This window comes from Phoenix dactylifera, unplaced genomic scaffold (assembly GCF_009389715.1).
Source record: "Phoenix dactylifera cultivar Barhee BC4 unplaced genomic scaffold, palm_55x_up_171113_PBpolish2nd_filt_p 000462F, whole genome shotgun sequence".
Taxonomy (NCBI): Eukaryota; Viridiplantae; Streptophyta; class Magnoliopsida; order Arecales; family Arecaceae; genus Phoenix; species Phoenix dactylifera.
This window is the reverse complement of record NW_024067888.1, coordinates 362,429-374,589: the sequence shown is the minus strand read 5'-3', so window position 1 is coordinate 374,589 and position 12,161 is coordinate 362,429. Positions and strand designations below refer to the sequence as shown.

The 12,161-nt window shown below is 39.4% G+C and overlaps 1 non-coding gene across 1 annotated transcript; it reads left to right on the top strand.

Annotated features, from left to right (window-relative positions):
* The first annotated feature begins 10,700 nt into the window (after nt 1-10,700).
* On the top strand, nt 10,701-10,806 carry LOC120106101. Its single transcript, XR_005508350.1, has one exon. It is a non-coding gene; the product is annotated as a small nucleolar RNA R71 (small nucleolar RNA).
* The last annotated feature ends 1,355 nt before the right edge of the window (nt 10,807-12,161 follow it).

Sequence of the window (12,161 nt, the reverse complement as noted above, 5' to 3'; positions counted from 1 at the left end):
TTATCTTAAAATCAATATTCTTCAATTTTATCTTTCCTAATTCAACTTTGGAGTATGATTAAAGATTTTGCATTCCATATTCAATATCCATGTCTACTCCCCCTTTCATACTCCCCCTTTCAATATCTCCATATTCAATATCTATCATAAATTTTGCATTCCATATACCTACTCCCCCTTTTTGTCAGCAACATGAAGGGGACAAATTATCCTTAGGTGCTTAAGACTCAATTTATAGTGGAATTCAGCATTCATTTTACTCAAGGATATTCAAGTTGTGCTCCCCCTGTTTTATGTGCATTGTTTCTTTGTATCAAATTTGAACACTCAAGGTATGTGGTAAGATTTTTATGGCATATCATACAATCACATACACAATCACAGAAACACATACGCAGAATTGGCAATGTACACAAAGTGTTCAAAAGAGATTGTATTCATTCATATGTCATCATAAACCTTTAAAGTCAGTACATAGTCAAAAGAAGAAATCATTACAAGTATTGATTTCTAATACAAAAGGTGTTTCAAAATAGCCTAGGATTTACAAAAAGAAGATCCTACAAGATATCCATCATCGGCGACGTTGCTCATGGGGCCTACTAGTTGTACTTTGTGCATAAGCCTTACAAGCTGCATCTATGAATGCATTGATAGAATCCATGAGGGTCTTAAATTGATCTCCCTGTGACTTGTGGAAACCTGCCACAAGTGCCTCAAACTCTATAGTTGCCATTTCAATTCTTCCTCTGAGTTGGGCAACTAAGGTGCTCACATTGCCATCTGGCTTTGTTAGCTCTTTAAGACTCTTGGAAATGCTCTTCAAGCTGTCCTTGAGCTCTAATGATCTGATGGTTTGGGTGGCACCCACACCAATTATTTCTTGTGTTGTAGCTTCAATTTGACTTCTAATATCCTTCATCTCTTGTAGAAGCCCTTCATGTGAAGCTCTGATGGGGGCCAACTCTGTGGAGATCATGGATCTCATCTCCTCCCTTATCTGCTGGCAAATGGCAGATGCTAAGGTGTGCATCTGATCCTCTGATAGGAAGGAGGGCTCACTGACTGGAGGAGGTGGTGGCATGGATGTGGAAGGTCCAGCTGAGCTGGAGGGAATATCAGGGATGTTCATGTGGCTAGGTGGAGGAGAGTGATGGTCAGACTCATGATGTGGGATTTCAGGCTCTATGGTTTGTGCTTTTCTTTTTGGAACCTTGACCCACGACCCATCTATCTTATGAAACTCCATTCTTCTCATTGTGCCCTCATTATAGTAGTCGGTGTTTCTCAAGGCCTTTGCAGGTTCATTTGTTGGAATGGGAACCTTGAAGTGTTTAAAGATTAAGGTAAAGATCATGCCATAGGGTATACTAAATCTAGAATACCTATGACATAGGGCAATGTAATTTAGCATGAGTCTAGGAAGGTTTAGAAGGATCCCTTGTAGGATATGATGCATAATAGCTAAGTCTCGCTCCGAAACAAAATCGAAGCGACCGGTTTTGGGAAACAAGACCCGGTTGACAATACTTAAAAGTAATCTCATTTCGGCGTTTAGGTCTTGGGAGTTGATAACATCAAGAGGGCCGCAGTCCTCTTGTCCTAACAGCAGATTTAGGGCTAATTCCCTTTGGGGAAGTGAGGTTGGAGCCTCACCGTCCTTAGGGATTTGTAGGACAGTGGATAGGACATCTTCATTTATTTCCACTAATGTCCCCCGGACACATCCAGTGTACCCTTGGTCCCCTAACGCCATATTGCTAAAAAGCTCTCTAACTAGGCCGGGGTAGGTCGAGGTATTTAGTGTGCAAAGGTGCTCCCACCCTTGAGCTCGGAGTCTCTCTCCAATAGAGAACCCCTCATGATCTAAAAAGGAGAAATCGATGTACCTACCAGTCGTGACTGTGCGATTTGCACAGGAAATCGTCGTGGTCGGCGGAGCAACCGGAGGAGAAGGCGCGGAGGGTTCTTCCCGCCGTTCCTCACCATCGGCCGCTACTCTAGGTCGCCTCCCATGGGTTGTCCTAGCTTTCTTTGGTGCCATGGATGCTAGGGTTTGTGATTTAGAGCAAACGGAGGCTGGGATTTGAGGTGGAGAGCAAATGGAGGCTAGGGTTTTCCGTTTTGGTCGGAAATGAGGGAGAAAGCTCGAGTCGGCTCGAGCAATTTCGACCTATTTAAAAAGCCCTCATTCGGTCTCCGAGACGTCTCCGCGACTAAGGCGAGACGTCTCCCCTTGGGGGGACGTCTCTGCGATTTGCCAGAGACGTCTCCGGCACTGAAAAATTTCAGACTGTATTCTATCTTCTCCCAATTTTGTTTAATTACCCTAATCGACATGATCTCTTTTGATAAACTTAGAGTGAATTTGTTTGTGATCCTCCCCCTTAATGATACAACCTATAATAATTTGATATTTTTTTTTGAATTATTAATATTGAAATGAGGAATGTTTGACCAAATTTCGAATACCTATGAAATAGGTTCTGAAAATATCTCCATGAAGAGTCCAAGGGAGGGTAACCATCCTCCGGAAAGTCAAACAGTTCGTCATTTAGCTTAGATGAATTCATGTTTTCACTTATGTCTACCTTGAGGTTGATTACTAGTTTGAGTAGCAAAGTAATCCAATACAAATTCAACTCATTTGCTAGGATCATACAAGCTCAAGGCATTCCTTAAGAAATTGAATCTTTCTTTACAAAGGGGCTTTGTAAAGATATCAGCTAATTGATTTTCTGTACATACATATTCAATCATCACATCATTTTTCAGCACATGATCCCTAATAAAATGATGCCTAATCTCTATATGCTTTGACTTAGAGTGTTGGACAGGATTTTTTGTTAAATTAATTGCACTTGTATTATCACATTTAATTGGTATATTATCCATTTTGATACCGAAGTCTTCAAGTTGTTGCTTAATCCAAAGAACTTGGGCACAACAGCTTCCAGCTGCAATGTACTCAGCCTCAGCTGTGGACAAAGCAACTGAATTTTGTTTCTTGCTAAACATAGAAACCAAATTGGCACCCAAGAATTGACATGTGCCACTTGTGCTTTTTCTGTCGAGTTTACACCCGGCAAAATCAGCATCGGAATAAGCAATTAAGTTTATGTCAGATTGTTTAGAATACCATAAGCCTACATTAGATGTCCCTACTAGATATCTAAAAATTCTCTTAACAGCTTGCAAGTGTGATTCCTTAGGACATGCTTGGTATCTAGCACACATACAAACACTGAATAATATATCTGGTCTACTAGCAGTAAGATAAAGTAGAGAGCCTATCATACCTCTGTATAATTTGCAGTCTATACTTTTACCTTTTTCATCTTTGTCTAGCTTGCAACTTGAGCCCATGGGTGTGCTGATTTCCTTTGCATCCTTCATCTTGAATTTTTCCAGCATTTCCTTGATGTATTTGGACTGACTGATGAAGATGCCTTCCTCTGATTGTTTTATTTGTAACCCAAGGAAGAAGTTGAGCTCACCCATCATGCTCATTTCAAATTCTCCCTGCATAAGCTTGGCAAACTCTTGACAAAGACAATCATTAGTAGCACCAAAAATTATATCATCCACATAAATTTGTACAAGCAATAAGTCATTTCCTTTTCTTTTAATAAAGAGGGTTTTGTCTACATTTCTCTCTTGAATTTGTTCTCAATTAGGAAATTACTTAACCTTTCATACCATGCCCTAGGGGCTTGCTTAAGTCCATACAATGCTTTATGCAATTTATAAACATAATCTGGATGTAGGTGATTTTCAAAACCTGGAGGTTGTCCTACATAAACTTCCTCCATTATATAGCCATTTAAAAATGCACTTTTTACATCCATTTGATAAAGTTTAAAATCCATGAAGCATGCATATGCTAAAAGTAGTCTAATAGCCTCTAATCTAGCAACAGGAGCAAAAGTTTCGTCAAAATCTATTCCTTCCTCCTGATTATATCCTTTGGCGACTAGCCTAGCTTTGTTTCTTATTACTATTCCATCTTCATCTAGTTTATTTCTATACACCCACTTGGTACCTATAATTGAAACATTAGGGGGTCTTTTCATTAGAGTCCAAACTTCATTTCTTTCGAATTGATTTAATTCCTCTTGCATAGCATTCATCCAATTATCATCTTTTTCAGCTTCTTCTAGTGATTTAGGCTCTATTTGTGATACGAAAGCAAGGTAATTACTAGTGTTTCTTAAAGAGGATCTAGTTCTTATACCTTGTGAAGGATCACCAAGGATTAGATCCTTTGGATGACCATGTGCATACCTCCATTCTTTAGGAAAATCTTGAATTTTTGATGGAGGTTGACCTTCTTCATCTTGCTGATTTGTATCTTCCTTGACCTCATCCTCATGTTGTTTGTCTTGTATGGAGAATTCCTTTATTCGGTCTTCAAGTATACCTGCATCACCATCTTCTTCTTTTCTAGAAGAATCTCCATTAGTTTCATCAAAAACAACATGAATGGATTCTTCAACAACGAGAGTTCTCTTGTTGAAGACCCTGTATGCTCTACTAGATGAGGAATAACCTAAGAAGATCCCCTCATCTGATTTAGCACTAAATTTACTGAGATTGTCCTTTCCATTATTCAAAATAAAGCATCGACAACCGAAAACATGAAAATAACTTATATTTGGTTTCTTACCTTTTATCAATTCATACGGTGTTTTCTTTAAGATGGATCTAACTAAAGCACGATTTAAGATATAACATGAGGTATTTATTGCTTCAGCCCAGAAATACTTTGGTAGATCCGATTCGCACAACATGGTACGAGCCATATCTGCTAGTGTGCGATTCTTCCTTTCTACCACCCCATTTTGTTGGGGTGTCCTAGGTGCCGAGAAATTGTGATTGATACCATTTTCGTCACAAAACTTTTCAAAGTGTTGATTTTCAAACTCGGTACCATGATCACTCTTAATTGCTTTTAGTTTAAGATTGAGTTCATTCGAAACCTTATTATGAAACTTGACAAAAGCGAGAAAGGACTCATCTTTGTGTGCAAGAAATGAAACCCATGTAAAACGTGAAAGATCATCAACAATGACAAGACCAAATTTCTTACCCCCTAGACTAGCAGTTCTAGTGGGTCCAAACAAATCCATGTGAATTAGTTCTAAGGGTTTTGATGTTGAGACTATGTTCTTAGACTTGAAAGAACTTCTTGTTTGTTTCCCTAATTGACATGCCGCACAAATTTTATTCTTTTCAAAGTCTATTTGTGGTAGTCCTTTGACTAGATCCTTTGTGATCAATTTAGAGATTAAATCCATGCTAGCATGCCCTAACCTACGATGCCATAACCAACTAGTCTCATTGACTTTGGGATTCATGGCTACAAGACATTGGCCATCCCTCATGGTGAGATCATCAAGATCTACCATGTAAACGTTTCCATGCCTATGTCCTGTGAGTATGATCTCATTATCAATTGGACTATTAATTATGCATAGTGATGATTCAAATGACACTTTAAAGCCCTTGTCACAAAATTGACTTATACTTAATAAATTATGTTTTAGTCCATTAACTAACAATACATTATCTATAAATGAGGAGGGTGATATGGAGATTTTACCAACACCAATAATTCGACCTTTAGCATTGTCTCCAAATGTGACTACTCCTCCTTCTTTTGATTCCAAGGTGACGAAGAGACTCTTGTCACCGGTCATATGCCTTGAGCAACCACTATCAAGATACCACATTCTCTTTTTATTTCCGGCTGCAAGGCATATCTGCAAAATGATCATGTGAAGCTCTTAGGTACCCAAGTTTTCTTGGGTCCTTCGTGGTTAGTGTAGTTGACTCCCTTAGGCACCCATACTTTAGTTATGTTTTTAGCTTTTACAAATGTACCCTTGTTAGTTTGGATTTTTCTTTGAATACAAGAGTAGGCTTTATGTCCGTTCTTTCCACAAAGAAAGCATGTTGGTTTTTCAGTTTTTACGTCTTTTGCTTTTACAAAGAAATTCTTTAGATACTTTTGTTGCTTATTAGTTTTATATCCTAATCCGGCTTTATTGAAAACAGCTCTTTGATTTGAAAGAATAAGATTTAATTTTTCAGAGCTTTGTGTGAATTTTTCAACAATTGGCTTGTACTTATGTACCTCATTCTTAAGATTCAAATTTTCTTTAACTAGTTCTTTCATATCCTTTTTAAGAGATTCAACAGTTTGCGCAAGTGAGGTATTACTATTGAGTAGGGAATTTACTTTTAGATTTAATTCCTTGATTAGTGTTTTTGCCTTTTCATTTTCAGTGCTAAGTCTTGAATTTTCGATTTTTAGGTTAGTAGTGTTCATATTTTTAACGCTCTCCTTTTCAATTAATAGGTTTTCAATATTTTCCTTTAGTTTTTGATTTGAGGCTTTTAATTCTTTATTCTTTGCTCCTAACATACTACAATCACCCATAAGTTCTTGAAAAGCATCATATAATTCTTCTAAAGTAAAATTTATAGTTGGGTTTTGACATACCTCGTCATCTTCGAGCGCCATGAAGCATAGATTGGCGGTCTCTTCCTTCTCTTCCTCGGAGGATGATGTGTCACTGTCATCCCATGTTGCCTTCAATGCCTTTTTCTTCTTCTTTCCAAAATGCTTCTTTTGTTGTGGGCATTCGGAACGAATATGTCCCGGTCTCTTGCAGTCATAGCATACGATTGGGTCTCTTTCTTTTTCTTTTTCTTTTTCCCAATCATTTCTCCCTCCAAATTTCTTTCTTGGGAATGGTTTCTTTCTTCTCATGAACTTTTTAAATTTCCTTACTATCAAACCCAAGTCCTCATCTTGACTTTCTTCTTCACTCTCACTGCTCTCTTCTTCACATACACTTGAGGTAGCCTTGAGTGCGATTGTCTTTTTCTTTGGCAACTCTTCTTCATGCTGCTTCATCGTGAGCTCATGCGTCATCAATGAGCCCAAGAGTTGTTCTAGCCCCAAGGTGTTGAGGTCTTTGGCTTCTACAATCGCCGTGACCTTTGCTTCCCATGCTTTTGGCAGTGACCTGAGAATTTTACTCACAAGTTCGGGGTTAGTGTAAGATTTGCCCAAGCTTTTTAGACCATTAATAATTTCGGTAAAACGTGTAAACATGCATGTGATGGTTTCATTAGGTTCCATCTTAAACAATTCATACTTGTGAACTAGAATGTTCACTTTGGACTCTTTGACTTGATTTGTACCCTCGTGGGTAACTTCAAGCCTATCCCATATTTCCTTGGCGGAACTGCATGTAGAGACTCTATTGAACTCATTTACATCTAGAGAACAAAATAATGAGTTCATGGCTCTAGAATTGAGTTGAGCCATCCTATCATCATTCTCATCCCAATCCTCCTCAGGTTTGGGAACTCGAATGCCATTCACCACGTGTGATGGTTCTTGTGGTCCCTTGACTATAACCCTCCACAAGGCATAGTCTTGTGCTTGAATGAAAATTCTCATTCTCGTCTTCCAATAGGTATAATTTGTCCCATTAAAGAGTGAGGTCTATTGGTTGCTTGCCCCTCGGCAGGAACATTGTTAAAGGGTGTTGCCATCTAGATCTTTGGCTAAGACGGTTAGGTCTTGCAAGAAATATACAGAGCACCCGCTCTGATACCACTTGTTGCCCAGAGATGGTCACCCAAGAGGGGGTTGAATTGGGTGTTTTAAAAACTTTTTGCCTAATTAAAAATAAAACACACAAATATATGAACTAAAATAAAGATAAAGAGATAAGAAGAGACAACCACAAACACACGGTTTTATAGTGGTTCGGAGCCTTCACCGCTCCTACATCCACTCCCCAAAGCGCCTTTGGGAATTTCCACTATAATCCAAGATTACAGTACGGTAGTTTTGCGAGTTCACTACCCAACTCGTTGTTTTACACCGGGCTCACAACAAACCCTAAAACCCCCAATTTCTCTTAGGCTTGGGACGCCTTTCCCTTGTTCCAAGTCCCTTGACTGGAACAAGCACCACAATAAAAGAGTTTACAAAAGGAAATAAAAGCTCTAAGAAGCAAATATAATAATTATGAATAATGTAACCCGGAAGAATCCTTTTGCCGTTGGAAACGTGGGAGATGTTGATTCTTCCGAGGTGGAGCGCGTAGGGTTGAGTGTGAGCTTCGAATCCCGAGCGCACGAGAGTGGTTGAGCTTGAAATCGCTTGGGAGACTTGAGAATACTTGATTTCCTTCCTTGAATGCACTCACTCCCTTGAGCTTTTCTTTCTAACTTCTCTCTTGAATGATCTAGCTTTTTGGTTGGTTAAGAGTTGTTGAGAACCACTTAAGAGGTCCCTTTTTATAGCCCAAAAAGCAAATATAGCCGTTAGAAACAAAAAGAGAAGGATTTGAAATTCAAACCAAACCTGAAAAGCTGTCAGTCGCGTTCCAGGCACTCCGGGGACGTCTCCGCTACAACGAGGGACGTCTCGCCTACAGGATTTTACTTTTTATGTTGTCTGGGGTCGACTCGGCACTTTACGGGGACGTCTCGGCTTGTCTGCACTTTTTGAGTGGTGACGACTCCGCTTCTTTATCTCCGAAAGACATGTCCTCTGGAATTCCCTGAGAGAGTCGACTCCGTTCTTTCAGGGGACGTCTCGGCTCGTCTGCACTTTATGCATGGGGACGGCTCCGCTGTCTCAGGGTCGACTCCGCTGCCTTATCACCGAAAAAACCATTCTCTGGAAAACCCTGAGAGAGCCGTCTCGGCTATCTTGGGGACGACTCGGAAACTCTTCTTTTTACCTGCGGGGACGACTCGGCGTACAGTGGGGACGTCTCGCGCATATCTCTTGAAAACTGCCTTTCTGCCGCCACTGAGAGAGTCGACTCCGCTACTGAGAGAGTCGACTCCGCTAACGCGGGGACGACTCGGCAGGTGCCGGGGACGTCTCCAAGTGTGCCAGTTCTTCCTGTTTGTGCCAGAGACGTCTCTGAAACTATCAGGAGACGTCTCGGCTGTCCCTGAACTTTTTCATTAACTCAAAATGTTCTTCAATGAATTCATAAAAATTATGGGAACTTGCCTAGACATTTCTCAACAATATTCTAGATAAAACACATGAATTCCTTAATTAAATTGTTAAGATATAATGGAATTATGCTCTAGTGTTTTGTATTCATCAAAATCCATTAGGGGGTCAACAATGTTCCATATGAAGGACAATAAAATCTACTGAAAAATAGAATTTGTTTACCTTGACAAGAACATCTTCAATTATCCCACATGGTGTTTTTACAGATCGATCAGCCAATTGAAGGAATACCGAGGTTGGTTTTAACTCACCTAACCCAAATTTCTCATAAACTAAATAAGGTAAAAGGTTGACACTTGCCCCTAGATCTAAGAGTGCTCGATCAATGAAATTATTTCCTAAGACACAGGAGATGGTGGGAGCACCAGAATTTTTGAATTTCGGAGGGGTGTTGTGTTGGAGAATAGAACTCACTTGCTCAGTTAGGAAGATCTTTTTAGGCACATGTGTCCTAGATTTTCGCTTTTGTGTACAAAGATCTTTGAGAAATTTGGCATAGGAGGAAACTTGTCTAATAGCATCAAGAAGCGGAAGGTTGATTTTCACTTGTTTGAAAACCTCCATCATTTCCTCTAGTGAAGTTCCCTTTTTGCCAAAGGGAGATGGTGAATTAAGAGCTTCAGAAAATGGGGCCTTTGGGATGTGAGTTTTGGCAGAAGGTGGACTAGCTGAAGAAGAAGAAGAAGGTTTTAGATTTTCATTTGACACATTTCTATCCTCTTCTTCACCTTCCTTATTGTTATCCTCCCCAATCTTATTGTCTACTATACGTCCACTCCTTAGGGTAGTCAAAGCATTGGCTTGTTCATGATGAATTGCATTTAATTGATTTTCTTGAGCCATGTATTGTCCCCTAGGATTACTTAGTGGTTGGCTTGGAAGCTTCCCTTCCTCTCGCTTGTTCAGTGCATTAGCTAGTTGCCCCATTTGGAATTCTAGCTTGGCGATGGATTGCATGTAAGAGTGCACCAATTGTGTAATGGTTTCCAAACCTTGAAGGGCGTTCAACACTTTCTCCTCAAAGGCTGTGTTTCTTTGGGATGGAGGAGGAGTGTGTTGAAATTGAGTCGAGGAACGGTAGGGATGAATATTTTGTGGGGTTTGAAAATTTTGGGAGTAGGGTTGGGCAGTATTCGAAGCTTGCTGCTTTCAAGAAAAGTTTGGATGATTCTGCCATCCCGGGTTATATGTATTGGAAAATGGGTCATTACCCGGTTTGGGCTATGTTTGAGCAGCATTGATGTGTTCTTGCACGAGTTCGAAGAATTGGGGCGCTGAGGGGCACTCATGAATAGGGTGGGATGGGCTAGAATAGATAGTACACACTTGTGCTTGGAAAGAGTTAATGAAATGCCCACCTATCATCAGTTGGTCAATCTTATAGGACAATGCATCTACCTTGCTAGACAGGTCCATAGAATGACTTATTTCACAAATGGTCCCTTTTCTTTGAAAACTCGGGGGTGCTTGACGAGAATAGGAAGCATGGTGGAGGAAGTTTTCACTAAGATTTTCAAATAATTGCGATGCTTCATGTTCATTTTGAAGCATAAAAGTCCCCCCGCATGCAGCATCGATCATCTGACGGTTTCGTTCAGTCAATCCGTCATAGAAACATTGCACTAACTGCCATTTAGGTATTTGATGATGTGGGCATTTATGGATTAGGTCCCGAAATCTCTCCCAAGTTTCATGAAATTCTTCTCCCTCGGTTTGGGAGAAGCTTGTAATGGCACGTCTAAACTGGTTCGTTCTTCCTATGGGAAAGTATTTTTTAAGGAATTCTTGTTGCATTTGATCCCAAGAACGAATCGAGTTAGCTTCTAAAGAATTCAGCCATTGTTTGGCTCTATCTTTAAGGAAGAAGGAGAATAATCTAAGTTTCAGAGCATCATCAGTGAAGTTCTGAATCTTGATAGTGGTGCAAATCTCAAGGAATTCATCTAGGTGTTTATATGGGTCTTCATTGGTGAGCCCATAAAAAGATGGGAGCATTTGGATCATACTAGACTTTATTTCATATTGTACAGTTGCTACTTCAGGTAATCGAATGCAAGATGGAGAAGTATAAATGGTGGGAGTAAAGTACTCCCTCAGGAGTTTGGGTTGTTCTTCAGCCATCTCAGGAGGTGGGGATGATTCTAATGTTCTGATCTCAGCTCGAATATTCTAAGGGTCCGTTCTATTTTAGGATCAAAAGGTAATAGGTCACATACTTTAGAACGACTCCCTTGCATACACTAGTACTTGATCAGTCAAGCATGCAAATAAAAAAAAAATACATCAATCCTTGTATTTGCCCTAAAATCACTAGACAGCTCCTAACTGGTTTGAAGAGGGAACCTAAGCCTCCAATCCGGTCTAATGAACTGAGTTGACCAGGTAAGCTCCCAGGTAAGTGGAGGGGTCACGATGCGTTCGCAAAGGTCCCACTTAAAACCCACTTGCCTCGAACAGATGAACTGTCTTCCTTATAGGGACAAAGCTTGCCTAGACATTAACTAAGCCACAGAGCGAAATTGGTGCAACTTTCGGTGATCTTCGTCCTATTGAGCTCGAATGTTTCTAAGAGCCAACGTCTAATTGATTTTAATTAAAGTGACACTATGTGAGATTGAGTTCACCTAAGTTGGGCAAGAGTCCAGTGATGAAATCTGGCTCTTATCTTGTTGGGATGATTGCCCTTACTAAGTGCAGATTAATTGGTGAATGTGTATCAGGCATGCATTCACAATTTTGCTGAAATTAAAATTAAACAATCACCACAAAATTTTAAGCTAATAATTAATTTAAATAAGAAAGGTTTAGAGGTTACCAAAGGGAATTTCCCAAGCAATTTAAATTTTTTTTAGGCAAACCTTTACAGCATTCCTTTTCCAGCTATTCTCCTTTTGATCATCCCAGATTTTTCCTTTGATTCCTAATCAAATAAGACCAAAAAAAAATTTAAAAAAAATAAAATAGTAGAAGAGAAAAAAAGGATATAAGAAAAGTAACAATAATAGAAAATAATAATTTTTTTATTTTATTTTAGATATATATATATTTTTTTGAAATTTTTTTTAATTAATTAAATTTTTTTAATGATAGGAAAAATAAC